The sequence below is a fragment of the Gymnogyps californianus genome, chromosome 5 (genome assembly GCF_018139145.2).
Source record: "Gymnogyps californianus isolate 813 chromosome 5, ASM1813914v2, whole genome shotgun sequence".
NCBI classification, from domain to species: Eukaryota; Metazoa; Chordata; class Aves; order Accipitriformes; family Cathartidae; genus Gymnogyps; species Gymnogyps californianus.
Genome location: NC_059475.1, coordinates 7,720,480 through 7,739,406, shown reverse-complemented (window position 1 = coordinate 7,739,406; position 18,927 = coordinate 7,720,480). Strand labels below are relative to the sequence as shown.

At 37.9% G+C, this 18,927-nt stretch overlaps 1 long non-coding RNA gene across 1 annotated transcript; it reads left to right on the top strand.

Annotated features, from left to right (window-relative positions):
- The first annotated feature begins 359 nt into the window (after positions 1–359).
- Positions 360–14,215, top strand: LOC127017350 (uncharacterized). The gene is made up of 3 exons (XR_007766570.1): positions 360–416; positions 1,896–1,993; positions 13,856–14,215. It is a non-coding gene; the product is annotated as an uncharacterized LOC127017350 (long non-coding RNA).
- Positions 14,216–18,927: the final 4,712 nt, after the last annotated feature.

Below are 18,927 nucleotides of genomic sequence, written 5' to 3'. Positions count from 1 at the left end.
GCTAGGATGTGGCATTTGATTCACCTGGGAAACAGCCTGTCTATAGCTCATCAAGCCCCAGCTGGATTTTGGCTGTGGTGATACATCCCCCTCTGCCATCGGTGGCAGAGGGGAGCCTCCACCTCTCCTCACGGTGTCTGTCAGTCGCACCTGAGCAGTTGTGATTTGGCAGGAACAACACCTGGCTGAGCACAAATATGGGAACGGCCCCAGCAAGCTCTGTGGTAAGGTGTCCCTTCTGCAGGTGTTACCTATTTGGAATCGTTTCCCTGCCATTTTTGTCCAGCGTGAGTAGCGATTCCCTCCAGCTGCCAGGAGAAACCTGTCCAGCAGGTTCCCAACCTTCGCGCCCAAGCTCCCGGCGGGCGGCCACGGGGGAAGGCGGAGCCAGGCGCCGGGCCCTGCCCGGCTGCGGGGTGAGGCGGCGGGCAGCCGGCGGGGTGGCACCGGGGGAAGGGGGGCATTCGGCGGGTGTGTGCCTTCCCGCACCGGGTGCGTGCTCGCTGCCTCCTCATCGCCGGCTGCGCTGCTGGCTGGGCTGGCTTCGGCATCCCCGCACAGTCAGGCTGTGTGGTTGCCTCGCCGAGGGGCATGTGTGGTGAGAAGGGCTGGGAAACGTATCCCCTGTCGTTAGCCTCCACTTCTTACGTACAATGCGACTTCTCTGTCATGCTTGTGAGTGGGTTGACTGTGCCCTTCCCACACAGGTGTGGGGGTATAAGCTGTCCTCCTTCCAAGGTGTGCAGGAAAGCCAAGTGGTAAAAGTGTTCATTCTCAAATTCAAAATGGCTGCCTGAGGGGGGCAGGTGGTACCAAATCCTGACTGGATTTACACCTGCCTGGGGAATTTCAGATGTATGGTTTACAATAGCGCCGGTTGACAGGAGATGGGGCACCTGGTGAGTGCTGTCCAAAGCGGTGAGCTGTAGTCTATATATGTAGTTACACTGTAACCTAAATGAACATCACAAGGTCATTTCAGAGAGCAGGTAGGAATGGAGTATCTAAAGGAAAACTATAAAATTGCTAAATTTGCATGACCGAATTTGCTGTTGAGGAAAAGAATTAAGCTGTTTGGGGGTTCAGCTGAATTCAGCCCATTGAGATCAATGAGTCTACTCAATTCAAATCCTCCAAAAAACTAGGGGTAGCAGAATGTGTCCTTGCAAAAATATAACTCACAGCAGAATGTTTCACACCTCTTTTTTTTTTCTCCTAAGTGGTGTTTATAAAACCCACAATACTTTCTTCCCTGTGTTTTCTTTAAAAAGCCTAGCTTTATACATATCACTGCTGACAAGCTACGTTGTGATGTGTCAGTTTATGTTGTGTCAATTGCCTCTGGTTATGTAATGTGCCATGACATGACTAATGCAGCCCAACATGAGTCACCTGTCGTGACAGCTTTATGCTCTCGAAACTGTTTGCCCTCCCTTCAGAACATTTTTTTTTCCTTTTTCTTAAAGATGCAATTTTATCCAACTTACTGTTCGTTGTTTTAAATTTTTACAACAAAATGGTAAGTGGGCACATGCATTCAGTATTAATGTATATGACTAAATGATTATTGAAATGTGTAAAAGCATGGGGTGCTCCCACTGCTTGCTGTGAAGGGAGATGATTATAGATCTGCTACTACAATGCAGCATTGTACCTCAAGAAAACGTTACTAACAGAATAGAAATCCCAAGTGATGGGTGGGAATCTAAAGGTGAATGGCTTTAATCAGGGCTCATTTGTACCAGGAAATTGTATATAACATTACATTGAATTATTAACACTGGGCTATGATTGCGGTGTTAAACCTATAATGGCATAAATGCTCAATAGGGACACATGTAAGATGGGGACATGGCATAGATATAAATGCAGATTTTTGCCCATTTTTCTTTTAGGAGAGACATTGAGATACGCTCAGCCATTGCTTTCTTATTATAAGCAACCATTTGCAGTGCTTGAAGCAAAACAAGTGGAGATTTGATGTTTCTCAAAGGTAGGTAACTTGTATTTACAAGTTAACTCATGTCATGCATTCTCTTGTTACCCTTGACATGTTTTGATTCAGTGGTGTTTTTTACTATGAAATGAGGAAGTGGTGGTGAGGTTTTTCATGACCATTATATCTTTCCCCCTCAGATAAAACCAGGCCTCATTTGCATAAATGAATATAATTTTTTCCTTAAAACACACTATCTTTGTATCATAACAAATTATATTCTTGTTTTCCTTAAGAGATTGAATGATTGGTGTAATCAAGAAAAGAGCGTACGTCATTGCATGCTTCTCAGGTTATACAGGAAAAAAAAGTAGAGTTCAAATCCACTAGGCTTATTCAGATGCCAAAGTATAATTGCAGAAACTTGTGTCCTTCCTATAAATAGCCTAAGAAAACACAAGTAGGTTCCAATGAAGACCTACCGAAATCAGTTCAGTTATCTTCCAGCAGGTGATGAATCAGCAGCAATAATTTTATTGACTATAGAAAAAGTCTCAAAGAGTGTATTTTTACAGGTTTTTGTCATGTACTTATTAATTTTGCCATATCATATCAATCCTATTCTTTTGCATCATCTTTCAATAAAATGCCATGCTTACTGTCCGATATCAGTGACCTGTTAGACTCATTATTTCATTACCCAAGAGTGCTTGTGAGTAGTTATACAGTACTGCTCTCTAAAAGATTTTATATCTTTGTACTTCTCTTCCCCCCCCCCCCCTTTTTTTTTTACTTTTACATCTTTTGTGATCATACGAAATTATTTCGGAAGTCAAAAAGACGGACAATGGAAGAATAAGCTTTAAAGCAAATTTAATTATTAAGTCTGTACTATAGTAGAGTTAGACCTTGCAAATTTTGTATAATGCTAGCACTGTTCTCAGTTTCCCTGTGGCTGGATAGTGACCGTAGAGAAAGCTGTAAGTACAACTGGAAATCTGTGTTGTATATGACACAGATGTCAAATTTGCCAAGTGTGCTGAATCTGCAGAAGAGTTTTCCTGCACATTCATGTTGAACACAATGATGCACTGTCCTATGCCATATTAAATAGCCCATGAAAATGTGAGGCAATACAGCATGACAGTTTTTAACTATCCAACACAACAGCATCTCTAGATTTTCTGTCAATGAAAAGACATGAAGGGGGGAAAAAAAAAGCCCTGAACTAACTTATTTATGTACATGCAACAGTTCTCCATTTGTGGAGACTCACAAGGTGTCTATTCTAGTGCGCTAGTCTCATCTTCTCTTACTAGTTGTACTTTCTGTCCGGCACAGGGAGGCTGCGGCCAATGCTTAGAATACTGCTTTCAGCAACTGATTGATAGCAATACAGTTTTTAGTTCCCATTCTATTATATATCCCATTCTGTCTATGATATATTTTAGTGTTGATCAAGTCCAGTCACTGCCTTTTGAACAAAATGAGCAGAATATTGACACAAGCTCATTCATTATTTAGATGAGTTGAAGCCCATAAAGCTTAGGACTTCCATCTATTTTACATGGCTTTTAGGTCCTATGCTGGCCCTTGAAAGAACACTACTTACGAGTAAATATATTCACCTCCTTTTTTTCCCTGTTTTGTGTTGCTCTGCCATTCTCAGCTATAAATACGGAAATAAACATACCTACATAGTCTTTCTGTTTTCCTTGTGTGTACAGCACACAAACTTTTTCAGTTTTACCATTTGTGTATGGCTAATAATGAAGCTGTAACTTACAATAATAGAAGTGTCCCAGTTCCTAATTTTTCTCTGTAACTACTAGGAACCAAATTCCCAACAGTAGGAGTGAGATTTCTCCCTGCAAATATATGTGAGCTGCTCACGTAAAATATTTACTGATCCCTCCTGTAGCCTCCCCCCTGACTCCAACACACACTTGCCCCTGAAGAAAAGAGGGATCTGTTAATTCACAGCAGTAACTGGCTGTGAAGAGTAGCCAGCTTAGGCAATGCGATGTGTAATTTGACAAATATGCTCATAAACCTGCACTAACAAACCACTAAAATCTTCACAGGTTTTTGAACTATTGGTAATCACTTGGCATTTGTTCCATTCAGTTCTGGTCACCGTTAGCTAACTTAATCTCCGTCCAATTTGCTGGTTACAATTGCTGCTTTTTTACCAAGGAACTTCAGATTGTGTTCCCCAGCTCCTTAAGATATTAACGTATTGTGCCTGACACAGAATCTTCTATTCAGTAAAGGTGTACAAAAGGGTAAAACTTATGTTTTAGACATAGGCTTCACTATAATTATTTAGCCCTTTTATTGACTTTAGATTTCTGTAACATTTTCTACATGAAGATACACTTAAGAAATGTTTGGAATGGCAGCCATGTGCCTATTGAGGTATGCTTCATGCAGTACATTGTACCAGTGCTCTGGGAATGTATTTTCGTCCATGTGTTACTTTTGATCTGTATAGTCTGAAATGCTTATCTAAGCATCCACTTCTGTTTCCTGTGGAAGAACCAAAAGAGTAACAGGAGGAAGAGTCTGAGCTCTGACACTATTCAAAAACAGCAGCTGTGTTACTCTTACTAAATGTGCACAGTATGGTAATACCTGATGGAGATGAAGCATGTCGATAGGATGTTTACTTCGAGGAAATTCTAATGGTAGAACTTGTCAACCTTTCCCCATTTCTGATTCTGCAGCAGTTAGTCAGGTAGTGATGGCTACATGTCCTGTGCCCTTAAGTCTTTGGGAGGGCTTGAGTCTGAGAATTGTAGATCTCGGTGCATGAACCTTTGCCACATGATCTGAAGGAGCAGCTCCATCACTGGCAACAAGTCTCACCTCCTATGGGGAATAACTGTGGTATGGTAACAACCGTTTAGACCCACTGAATCCCATTTCTTCACCTGAGTGTTATGGCTGGGGAAAGGGGGAACACTAAGGGAAACCTGAAAGGAAAATTGTTTTGTTGAGCTGTTTTCATGAGTCATTTCTTTCAGATTGTACTCTTATGCTACACAGTAAAACTGATCAAATTTTAGATAGAATATAATGTTTCTATTACTGAAAATTGTATAATGTTACCAAACAAAATCTTCAAGTGCTGCATTTTATTCTCAAATGCTAAAATCTGCAATAGCAAGTACAAAGATTGAAGGACTAAGACTTTCTTGTAAAACAGCTTTATTTCAGTTCATATAAGGCTTATTATTTTTAGTAAGACAAACCTACAATTCTTAATGTTTGCATCTTAGCGAATATAACTGATACTTATTATCTGGTACCTTTGCTTGTACTTAGTTTATATTTATGTGTATTAAACAGAACAGAATCACCTTAACTGATCTGAAGTAATTGTAGAGGGCAACATAGTAGGTATTTATGTGACATTCCTCTGAAGGATTGGTGAAACTGCCCTGTGGTAATACATATATTACGCAGGGAGTTCTTTCAAACACTAGCAGTGTCTCATAACTGACTATTCCTTTGCTAACCCTCATGAGGTCTGTAACTATATATATATGCTATGTAACACGGTAAGTATGGTCTGGTCATTTGGTTAAAAACAAGTACTTTCCTTGCATTTGAATGTGAGTTGTGTGGAGATAAAGTATCTGCCTTTCACAAGCTTGCCAGCATGGATTTGCATCGTCTTGGTTACTATCCTCTGGAGTTTTGAGGATATTTCTAGGACTTTGCGGATACTGTTAATTGTAGAATAGTTTCCCACACACACACTTTCGCATAGAAAAATCTGTAAAATACTTACAGGACCTAAATCAGAAATTGATAAATACTGAGGTCTTCCCTCAGCTGTATGCATAGACTTTGGGTTTGCATAGAAATATAGTCCACAGTTGCTGGAATCACCCTGAATACTGGCCACTACCAGAAACAGGACACTGGACTGGATGGACCTTTTGTCTTTGCCAAAATAACTTTACTTTTACTGAAATAAAATAGGACACAAAAGAATATATCCCAGAACACTGTTAGCATGTTTGAGTGATTGTCCTTGAAAGATCAAGCCATAAAAATATTTTCTTCATGCAAAAATTTGGTCAATTTAATGTGAAGTCATTGTGTTCAAAGAACCTTGAACTAGGGACATACGCTCTGAGACAGACACTCTCCTTCTGGAGAAGGAAATTGGATAGAAATCAATTATCTTCACAGCTGCCTTTAAAATTGAAAATGGGTTTCCTTTCCATAGAAGCTGGCTGTGAACAGACAATACCCATGGGCACACACCCATCGCTGGAAGCAGGGGAGCATTCCATGGGCTACACAGAGTAGCCAGATCAAGCAGGCTCTGATCCTGTGAGGACTCAGCTCTTCAATTTCACCCTTGTGCTTGAGCACAGAGAAATGGCACATTGGTGCTGCCTTTTACTGCTTAGTCAAATGTTTAAGACAATTGTTCTTGTGCAGCAAACCCACCGGTATTTCAAAGTTGTGGGCAGAAATCCTATTAGCTGACTTAGAATCCTGTCAGCAGATTGCATCATGTATTCAATGCATCATGGTCTGTCACACAGAGACATCTCTGAGGGCCTCATTGAGTTAAAGGGGCTCTAAACTGCGTAACTTCAGCTGGTGAGCAGTCAGGCACTCTGGAATATTTAAGGCACATGTTGTGCCATAGTATGGAGAGAACAGCAAATACTTTGAGTGGAACAAATTGTGACTGTAGTGCAGGTGGAGAAGATTGCCTTTTTCCTAGATCTGTTTTCTAAAGGTACTCTGGGAGCATAATCTTAAGAATCCTTCTGTTACTAATCAGAACACTTGCATACTTGGCTGTAGAAAGATGCATGGGCAGCAAGGTAGCTCTTTAGAAGACAAGTATGAGAGGAGACTATTGGCATAAAATTTGTCTGCAGGCATAATGGAGATTACAAGCTCATAGACCTCTCAGGTTCCGAGGCCTTTTAAGCTGGTTCTTGTCTAGAGTCTGTCAGTAAACATTAACAGCTCAATAACATACAGTGTCTTCTACAGGAGGAGAAAAAAAAAAAAAAAAGAAGATTTTATTGCTAGCTGGACTGTTGTGCTTGTGATGATAGCATAAACCTCACAGCATGTACAGGCTAAACGTATCTTCAGTGTTCTATCTGAAGTGGCTGCACACAGGTGTTTTTGCATGCTCTTCGCTTTCAGTGATATCATTCATATTGTGTGAAGGGGGGAAAAAGGGCTAGGAGGGAAGGAGTAAAAATGCTTTAAAAAAAAATTTAAAAATGCTTGCCAAAAATCAGTGGGAAGGAGTGAGAAGAGTTGCCATGACAACCTCTGGCATTGTACCTCTGAAGAATTGCTTTACACATTTGTCAAACTTGCAGTTTCTGCAGAGATTATGGAGTAGTTTCAGTCTTCCTAGTTTAACTTGTATCTTTGTAGATACAACATCGCAGAGGGGTACTCTTTTGGTATAGAAGCACTTTTGCTTCTATAGCTGTGACAAATACAGGGTTTTAATAATTATGGACTAAATTCTCCGTAAGCTTACATGATGAACATGCAGGGTAGTTTCTCTAACACTAGTAGAGCTACTTTCTGCTGCTTTCTTTTTATAAAAGTTCCAGAAGGGAATATGTCAGTCTTGTGTGATCTTAAAGAAGAAAATATTTAGGAGGAGAATGTTTGGGTTTGGCTTTGTAAGTTTAGAAGTTAATCCCTTCAGTGTGGTGAACATAAAGTGGGAGAAAAAGGAGAGGGACTTCTGAGACTGACAATGTTCAGGAAGTAAAGAGGATAATGAAAACAATGAGAACAAGGATCTAAGAAAGCAGGTCACACAAGTTTACAGGACAAAGATAGTGCTTAATGTTTGATCCTTGCAAACTATACAAGGGTGCAGCTGAAAGCATTTAGCTGGGTCTGAGCAAAAATTTCTGATGTAATTTTTCTCACAAAAAGGTTACATATTTGGATCAGTAGTTTGTGTGTTGAACGTATTGAATTCCCTTCCCATCGAAACTATATATATCTTTGAAAGTCAAATATCTTTGTACATTTAAAAAAAAAAAGGGGGGGGGGAAGCTTTGTTGTTGAGTTAAAGTAAAATTAAGCCCTTGTTGGTCCAAAACCTCCTAAATACAACTTTATGCTTATGTTAAATGAGTGCTATACTTCAAAACATTTTTTTCCTGCTTTTTAATTTTATCAGCAAATATATATTAAATAAAATAATTCTGTACATTGAATTTCTTTTTAGTATCTCAGTTTGGCCAATTAACTATAGGAATAATTATTCATATATCCCTAGTCAATAACCTTGCTTTGACTGCAAACATAAGATCCCTCTAGGTTTTTACAGGCAGAAGTAAGACTACAGGACAGGTGGCAGTAGTTTACTTATGAACACAAACTGGAGCTTTGTCCTCCAATATCTGAAGCTCCAGAGTGCATTGCATTTGTATTCCTTACTATGGACCATTAGGACAAGAGAGCTGGTGATCGTCATTATGAAATCATTAGCAGTTAATTTTGCCCCTGATATTTTCCAGTAGCTTCATGGATAAGAATTGTTTGAGCGTAGCTGTCCTTGGTCTCAGCTATAATTACCCATTCCTTATTTTATATCAGATCCATGTTAAACAATGAACACTAGGGCTGGATACTTGGGTCAGAAATTGGCAATTTTGTCCAGATGAAGAGGTGAACCAGTATTTTTTTATTTGGATTATTTGGCTTATTCACAACTCTTATGTATGTAACTGGCTTAATACTGAAATATCAGTTTGATTTCCTTTTCCTTAGAGAATTGCATCTCATCTGCAATGCAGTACAGTCATTTACTGGCCCCAAATATATGAAAGTGAATGTATATTAGCTATCTCTTCTGCCTAATTATTCCTGTTAGCTGTCATTAACTGGATTCCTTACCGAGCTTTACATTGAGATGTTCAACACCATATGGTATTTACTTTAGTAAATGAAGGATCAATATGTGTAATGGACTAATGAATGTGATGGATGAACGTGTAAGTAACTCTTCTGTCTTCTTTCTCTGATTATCTGTAGAGACCGTAATGTTCTTCTTTCAGTTCAAGTAGCTAAAGTTTGATGATACACATTCTGTTGGTTTACACAAATTAAATGATTGAGCTATGTTCTTAGTTAATTCCCAGAAAAAGGCACGAAATTCTGCTTCCCTTGACAGGATAGAAGCAAACAAGTTGACAATTTCCTTGCTGTGCATATCAGTCCAATGAGCTCTGTGCTCAAGAAGTCTGTCTTTCCTTGCTCATTGGGTCTCCTTTACAACTTTTCTCCTGAATATCTGCCTTTGCTGGGAAGCACAGTCCAGGCATCCTGTGATGAGTACATCACTCTCTGCATTTCTGATCAGATCTCAGGCTGTGCAGATTATTCTGCAGTACTGCTTACTGCTTCTAGAAGCACAGCTGGTGTTACAGGGCTGGTATTAGTGGAAGGAAGTTAGCCTTTTGAGAGGCTTGATTGGCCCTATCATCTCTCCATGAAAATTATCAAATGATACATATATAACGTACATACATAGTTTGTATTTTTTTGTCTGGCAGTCCTTGGTTTTGAGCTAGTGATTAGTCTAATTAAAAGGAGAAGAATCTAATAGGGATAATGACATTCTATTTTGAGTTGATAGATGACACTTAGCGTTTAGGGACCCACGTTCAAACTATGCTTTTTAATCTGCAGGCAGTTGTCATGGAAAACATATATCTACAAATTTGCTAAATGCCTTGGGCATTCAAGGTAAACACAGATAGCTGGAGAAAGAGATTATATGCTTGTCAAAACAGGCTAGAAGCTTCCTTTTAACTAACAAAATTATTCCTTTATCTGTGCCAGTAGTGGTTCTTGATTTTAGTCAGGTACTCAAGCCTCAATAACCAATGAGCCTTTTTTAGCTCAGGTTCTTCTAATTATAGTTCTGAGAAGTAGTTTGTATGCTCCTAAAAGGCAGAGTTAATTTCATATTAATTTTCATATGAGTTGGAAATGTGTTGCTCCCAAGTATTTTGCTCACCGAAGAATTATTAGTTTTGCTTTTCAAAGATGATTGTTTTTATACTACCCTACTTTATTTTGAAAATCATAATGTCACATGTAGATTTTTTGGAAGTTGTTGCCCTTAAAAACATTCCTTTGTTCAGAACTATTATTGCTTAGTTTCGAGGCAGGTGAAATGTTTTTAAGCAGTTGGTCCTTATGTAAGAATTTTCCCTAAATTATTCTTAGAATAGATAATGAGATCTCCTTTGGGGAAGTGAGATGGAAATATCATGGAATTATCTGAGAAGAGGAAATGCTTTAAGTATGTGTTATATTGTGCTAAGTTGGAAATGTCATAAGAACTGTGGAACTATCTGAGCAAGTACTGTTCAGTGGAAGTAGGGTTTGCAGAAACCCACTCCCAGTCCGTGTTTTTGAAAGTAACATATTAACATAAATGTCAATGTATGCTTGAAACTTACTGCCTTTGCTACTTGGAAACTTGAAAACAAAGAATATGATTTTGTTTTTCTTTCAGGTAGGCCTTCATATTTATTCATTACTGTTGAAATTGTATCATTTAGTGTGCTTCTCCACCATAAAGACTTCATAAGTTTTTATGTCTGGCAAACTGTTTTGCAAGTGTTTTTAAGAGATGCGGTAGTTGTTTCTCAGCATCTGGGAGGACTGTCAGTTAAACAAATTATATTTGTTAATTAAGCCCCTTAGAAAAGATACAGGAGATAAATTTACTCTGAGAGACAATAGTACATTTGTAAAATACTACTGGCTTCTCTTACAATCTAAGTATAATCCCATGCAAGATTTAATAGTACGTAAATGGTTATTACTCGTATTAATGGCCTATACCTATCCTCTCACAGTAATAGTAATGTAATACAAATGAAGACTATTAGAATATTAGTCATAAGTGACCACAGAAATATAAATTGTTTTCTGTAGCCTTAAATAGCATTGTGTTCTGTAACCTTAAATGGCAATATCCATGAAAGATCTTGGGCAGCTTTCATTTAATTACACGAAATAGTCTGCATAATTTAGGAAACTGTGCAAGTTGCTTTGGCAAGCAATGAAGATGATAATTTAATTGCAGAATTATAGCAATACTGGAAAGACTACTACTATTAAAATTTATAATGGCACAATATCTATGCAACAGACTTTCATAGGAGCTAAGGATGGTAACAGCCTACCTTACCTTTTGCTCAAAAAAATCAGAAATGCCGCTTCTCTAACAGAAACAAGCAACACCACATATGCTTAGACTCCCCCTTTTTCTTCCCACTCTCTTTAGCCAGGTTGTGTATGTGACAGTGTCCCTGGAGAGGGAGGAATAGAGAGGAGAGAAACCAAATATGGTTAGTCATGCCTTTTAATGGAGATTTGAGATACTTAAATGAAAGACACAATGTAAGAAGCTGTACAGAAATAAATGAAATAATAATGAAAGCTGTGCTAAGGACTTTTTACAATAAACAAATCTACTTAAGCAATCATTTTAAAGCTGCTGTACCATTTTGAGTGCAAACATACTTGACCTAAAGACATTCTCAATTAGCTGGAATGTTTCTCTTGAGAGCTAGTATGAATCAGTTTTACTATTTTATATTACACTCGTTATACTTAAAGATGCTTGGATTTCCAACATGAAATATAAAATGAATCCATCAGTGTTGGATAACAGATGTTAATGCTTACCAGTGTGTAGTTTGAACGATGTCACAAGTATAGGGAGATTGAGTTAGCTGTTAAAAACAAAATGTAAATAGCCTTTGAGGTGTGGAAATGCAAAACATTTTTTCTCAGCCTTTGAGCAGAAATAATTTTTTTCCTCTTGCACTGACTCAGGGCTAACACATACGCTAATGCCACTCAGGAATCTTTCCTTATGGTAATTGGCAAAGTGTCAATTAATATTCATTCACAGAGGCATCACATTTTCCTTCATCCATTTATTCACTTCCTACAGTCTTAAACTTATATTTTTCCTTGAAAACATATTGTGGGAGCAGAAAGCATTATGAATACATTTATGAAAGCATATTTTGCTATGTGTGTTCATGTATGTGCTTATATATATGTAAATATTCCCACTAGAGATGTTTAAATTTTTCTCTGTCGACTTAGGAGTCAAGCAGTCAGGAAAGAAAATACCGTGTAATGCACATAATTAGCCATATTCTTTTAGGCTTTGCAGTCTCTGTCCTTGGAGGTTTTCAAGACCTGAGTGGATCAAGCCCTGAATAACCTGGTCTGATCACATAGCTTACCCCGCTTTCAGCAGGAGGTTGGACTTGAGGTCCCCTCCAACTTGAATTGTCCTATGATTCTATGATTATGCCAATAATAAACTATGCAGAGAGAGACTCATATCTGTTTCAATCACCAGTAGTTGAAATGGTCTATGAATGTATATGAACTAATTGGGTATTTAGTAAGCAAAAACATACTCATGAGCTACAGAATGTATAAAATAGATGCAGGGAATCTCACGTAGTTGTGGAAAGAATTCACACATTCAGTTTCTTATTTTTAGCCTAAACAATGCAGCCTGTATATGCTACTTTCCACATATTTTTCCACCATTGTGATAGTGTTCAGCTTCATTTTAGTCTCATCCACTGCGTGAAAGCAGCAGAGGGTAATTTGGGAGCTGAAAAAAAAGAGTTCACATCAGATACTTTTGGTGCCAGGAATCTGCCTGCCATTAGCTGTAGTGAGGGGAAAAAAATAGTTTTCTGAAGGGAGATAATAGGAAAAACCCCCTTAGTTCGACTGAGTTTTTGGCTGTTTAAAATATTCAGTGACTTAGGATATACCTTTGTGTCCTTAGGTATTCAGTAAAGCCTTATTAGTAAGAAGGGTGTTAATGGACCACACTTTAGGAATAGAAAACATGATCAGAAATTATTAGGTTGGGCCGTAAATAGTGAAATAAGGCTACCAATTGTTCTCTCTTGATGAACACAGGATGGCAGAGTTAGAATATTTTATCTTGATTTATATACTCTTGTTTACCTTATGGTGCTTCTTGAAGTAGTCTTATACTCTGATTCTTCTGAATTGGTAGATTATGTGATGTTTCAGGCATTTAATATGCAGACTGTATAAACTAGATTGACCTTCTTGCAAGGAATTTCTCAGGCTAAAAAGTACAGTCTTTATAAGCTATGTCTCCTCTTTCCACCCCCATGATTACGTTCAGAGTTTCAATTTACTCCAACCCACTGCTTGAGACACAGAACACTTGCTATTATATAAGACACTTCAATTTGATATGATTTTTCTGTTACGTTTTATCATATTAACTTTCACTGCTTTTAGATGATCTTTTGTTGAAAGTAACAGAAGAACAAGTTAGTAGAGGGATGGGGTCACTATGTGCTCTTACAGTAGTATTTGCAACATGACAGAGAGTTTTGCAGCATAACATTTCCAAGAAGAATTCGGTGTAGCACTCAATTCACATAAATAAAATTATCTACATGTGCATTTAAGTGGCTACATTGATGTGAACTTTTAAGAAGGGGTGGCTGTGAAAAAATGGACATGAAGGTTATATTAAGAATTATATAAATGTCTATTTTAAGGGCTTTGTTTGAGAAGCAAGAGAATAATGGCTGTTGATGTAAATGTAGCTAAATGCGATTTATGGATGTGTATCCTTTGAAGTCTCAAAAGACTGTTTTTGTAACAAATCAAGGATTCAAGAACCAGCTAAGCTGTAAGAAGATGAGTACAGACTTTCCATTAGAATTATAAATTTTAATTTAATAGATGTAGAAGGCATTTGTTATTTCTGCAGCTAATACACACTAAAATGCTGTGTCAAAATGCTATTCTTCTGCCCTGTTGGATTGATATCTAAATCTTTTGTCCATGCAACTATAGATGCACATGCTACTGACAGTGATCCTGGAAATGACCCTTTTGCAGCTGCCAGCACAGAGGTATATCATAGAACAAATGAACTCTACGTCTTAGAGATCCTAATTCTCCACGGTGTGCATGATGTACAAAATGGAACTTAAAAATGAAGCAGAATCCTGAGGTTTGCCACAGGGGGGCCCTAAAACTAGTGGCTTTTAGCCATCCTTGAAAAGGACCTCCTCAGTTCTCCCCTGTGGTTCTCCTACCAGTCATAACAGCACAGCTGAGCCAGCAGCTACACTATAATTAACTGCCTAGTCTGTAGTTGTGCTTTCTGTCCCTACTGAGGAAAAGGAAATATCACAGAGCATGCAAGAAGAGTTAATGATGCTTCACATAGGATTAACCTTACTTGTTATAAAAATGTGAAGATCTTTGAATGATGTTAATAAAAAAAAAAAAAAGAAAATGGCAATCTAGGAAAACAGTCTTCTCTCCCCTTTTTTTCTTGAGATAGAATATGCTTATCTCTTTTATTAGAATTCTCTTAGAGATGAGATTGCTTGAAAAATGTGAATTAATTATGGCAGTAGTGCTTTTATTACTCCTTTCCTTTTCCTATTCATCTGCCTATCTACATCTCTCTTATTTTTCATTCCAGTGGTGAGCAAGTAGGCTTAATGAGAGATGGTCTGCAGCTCTTCAGGCAGCTGTGGCTTCCGTGACATCTCAGGATCTGTGATGTCAGCAGGTCTGTTGGATAAGCAGAAAGCACTGTTGTGTGAGGAAAAGGGGAAGCAAAAGCTGAAGTGGTAGACCTTGTTAGGTTGCTCAGGAGGCTTCTGCATGCCTATTTTCACCTGATCCCAAAATTGAGGTATGGCCCCCGTAGAAGCAATTTTCATGCCCAGAATCTCTGGAGAGATAAGCTTCTTTAACAATGGCATAAACACAAGCATCCAAGAGAGGCTTAAATTTTGTTATAAACATTATAAAATAAAATCTGAATAACATGTGTTCCAATAAATGACAGAAAACCTTGAGGTTAGTTAACACCCAAAAAAGGTGATGAACTTTCTCTAAATGAAGGTTAGAATAACCTGTTTATTTAATAAACAAAGAATCTCTGTTACAATGCTTTAGCTTTCATGGGTAAAGTAGTTCAGCCCTGGCTTATGGATTCATAGCTGTCATTTCTTGTATGTTTGCAATATCTCTTACACACAATCATATTTTCTGGAACTAATATTTTCTTGGTTTTATAGTCCTTGGTATGATATAGGATTAGTTCTAAAGTGGGAAGGCCAGATGTTGATGGAGTGCTTAACAAATGCACTTGAAATCATTGGAGGCTTTCATAGTAAAGGCCCCTACTGACTCAGATGTATGACTGTCTCTGGCTAATACTAGGTATTTACAAGAGAGCATAAAAACTTTAACTAAGTAGATGTGTGTTAATTAGCATAGCTGAAGAAAACAGAAAGCATTTGCATACACAGTCTTAAATGTAAAGGAAGGGGGAAGACAAATGGCTAGATTTTGCTCATGTCAAAATCATTCAGATGACATGAAAATAAATAACTTGATAAATGTTTAAGTTACATATAAGGAGGTTATCGCCTTGCTTTCTTTTCCTTGGCATAATGATTTTTAGGACTGGTTTCACTGTGAAGTAAAAAACTGCTGCCATGACATGAAAGTGTCAGGGTATGATTTGAGGCATGTGGAAAGCTATTCCACAGCTTTTGCATTTCATGCTATTTCTGCACTTAGGTGTCCTATTGATATTGTGTGACCGCATGAAAAAAACCTGTTCCAATCTTATAGATGATTGTCTTGGCATTTATTTCTAGGTTTTGAATACCTCTTTACAAGTGTGATGGGCTGGCAGATGGAAGAAAAAAAACAGATGAGCCCAGAAGTTTCAGTCTTTATCAGATGAACTTTGACACAGTTGGCTGTGTCAGCCTGAGAACACATGAACGTGTTCTCCATGTGTTGCTCCTCACACAACCCCTCCTGACCTCCTTAGCATCACTCCAGTCTACTTTGGCCTGTGACAATTCTGCATATTTTTTTTTAAAGGCACTAATATTGTACAGAAGATGAAAACTAGTAGTTTTCTCATTTTATTTTTCCTTGTTGTAACTCCAGTTTTTCACCCTTGCCTCTCACCTCATGTGCTGTTTAACTTCGGGTCTGTGCTTGCAGTCTCATTGCACATTTCTAGTGACATACCTGAAAGCAAAAATGTAAAAGTTTCAAATCAATTGACTGAAATCTAGTAGCCTGATAAGAAAAACCAAACATTTCATATATGTTTTTGGCAGGAAAAATAGACGAACTTGATTCTGTGCCCACATACCACTGAATACTGATGGAGAGCTCTTGAGGATTCACATACTGATACTAATCAAACAATCACAGCTTGGACCTATCCCTTTCCTTTGTGATTCTGTAATACAGATCACCACCAGCTGTAATAACAAGTTGCTTACTTTCCTGTTCTTGCATGACTCTTTCTTCAGCTCTCAAATTCAAACTACAATTTTTCTTGCTGTTGTGGAGTAGGCAATTCTATCTCCTCTTTCCCAGCTGTGTTCCTTTCTTTTCCTAACCTCCATTGCCTTGACTTTGTTGTGCAATACTGAGACACTGGCCACCTATGGCACAACGTAAATCATTGTCTACATTTTCGGATGGCTTTTGGGGAGGAGGAGAATGCTATCCACTAAGGGTAAATTGGTTAAAAACTCTACCTCTCTGGGATGCATTGAAAAGTTCTTACCTATCTGCCACACAGATCCAGGACCAGACATGAAGAAGGAAGCAAAGTAGGTTTTTTTACAGCAGCTGAAGACCAAACCTTAGAACTCTTATGCTCACTTGGAGAGACTTCTATCAGGCATATTTGCATAGCATTCCATGTTCACCTATCCTAATACTCCACTGTATATTGGAGCATTATATATGCAATGTATGTGGATCATACATATATACAATTCATGTATGTTTGCTAACTAAATGCAATAAGTACATTAAGTACAGTAAAATAACAATTAGAAAAATAATCATGTCTTTTTATCAGTATCTTCCAACAGTGTTAGAAGTGTTTCTTTTCCAGACTTACCATTTTTTTTGGTTTCGCTAGCAAGCAAGAGTATAATTAAAGCTTGGAGGTTGCTACTGATACTTTAAATCTGGAAATTTAACTACAGCTTCTTCATTCATTTTGTTCTTTATTTAGAAGTCTACAGTGAGAAAAGGTGCCAATTTCTTTCTAGATATCTTTCTCAATTATTTAAACATATAATGAAGCAAAGAACATTGTCTAGAGAAGACAAATGCCATGTTTTTCAATCTATATCATGAGACTATCAACATGTCTCTTGGTCTTTACAGACCTACAACTGCTGACTGACTAACATTCGTTTAACTTCTTCCCCTCATGTTGCTTTGCTTTACCTCTGCTTCTGTTCCAAGTTCTTGGCTGCATTCTGCCTTTTGTCTGTCAACTTTTCTTTCTATCCATGCACACTGGTGTTATACCTCTGGCTTTTTTCAGTTTATTGCATATCAGACTCAAATTTGTTTTTTTCTGTCAAATATCAGCTTATCACACAAAATGTGCAACTTTCTGTTCAGCAATTTCTATGACCTTTTTACTGAATCGCTCTTGATATGGTATCTTCAAGTACTGCCATTTCGTTGGGCATGAATGACAAGTTTAGCTTCTTCAAGCTTCTCCTATCACCTGTATCCCCTGACATATTTCTTTCCTGAGCAATAGTTTATTTCTAACTGGATTTCTTCTTATAATTCTAACTCTTGCAGGCAGCTGCCAAATAAACTGATTCACCATGGAATACTCAGTACTAGCACAAACTCTTCTGGTCCCAGTTCTAGACAAAATTGTTCCAAGGACCTTAAAATCACAAATCCTGTAAAACAGGGGCTTTCATGGCTATTTTAATTTCTCCTTCACAGAGCTGATGTGGTTTTGTTTTGTTTTTTAATCTTGTCAGAAAGCATAGTTCATATCTAAAACTCATGTAGATCAAATCAAGAACTAGAGCCACTGAGATGAGTGATTACTTGAACCCAGTAGTTCACTTTCTTTGCCTGATCAAGGGATTCTGAAATCACTAGTGACTGGTATTTATGAATGGGTGCTCTCTGTCGTATTAGTAACACGAGGAGGCCTTAGTCAAGCCAAGGGATGTGTGTGCTGAACAAACATACAGCTATCTGTCTTGTATCATAGGTAGTGTAAGTTAACAAGTACATAAACACAATGTGAAAGATGTAGACAAGATTACCAATCAATAGCAGACATGGGAACAGAACCTCCTGATTTCAAGTCCTAGCCTACTGTGACTCTGTGCCAACATTTGACTTGTAAATATCATCCTTTTCAACTAACAGTTCTTTTGAATTTGAGTAGCCTTATGTCCAATACGGTTTAAACACTCCTTTTATTGTTATTATTGCTAACCCAGACTCACTGCTGTACAACCTGAGCAGAATATTCGTTCGTGTTCTGAGATGGAATATGAAATCCTTAATAACACTTAGTGTAAGTGAAATCCTTACTTGGCGCTTTCATATACTTCTTTCTGTAATTCCTATCAAAACTCTGCAGTTTCATCTCGTTTGCCATACCTAAGTGTTAAAGCAATTAATTTATCCTTTTTGGGTCATACTGTACCTGGAACTCACAGTTCAGTTTGATGTGTAATACCAGAAGACACTGTTAGTTCCCTTGTGACTGCCTTAAAAGCATATAGTCTGCATGCTTACCAATAAGAAAAACTTTGAGATTATATTGCTTGTATATTCAGTGATTTAATGCAGACTTAGCTCCAAGCTTATGTGAATTCTTAAGATAAAAAGAAGTCTCTCTTACTTATGAAGCCTATGTCAGATACAGGGTACATATAGAGTGTATGTAGAATGGTGAGTTAGTGACATCTAAAAAAATTGACATTTAAAATGTTTGATATGTTGAACATATTTAGAGAGAGACACGAACATGCATGTCTTTTTGCAGACATCTTTTGTTAGCTTTATGTTTCAGCAATTCCCCATGGCAA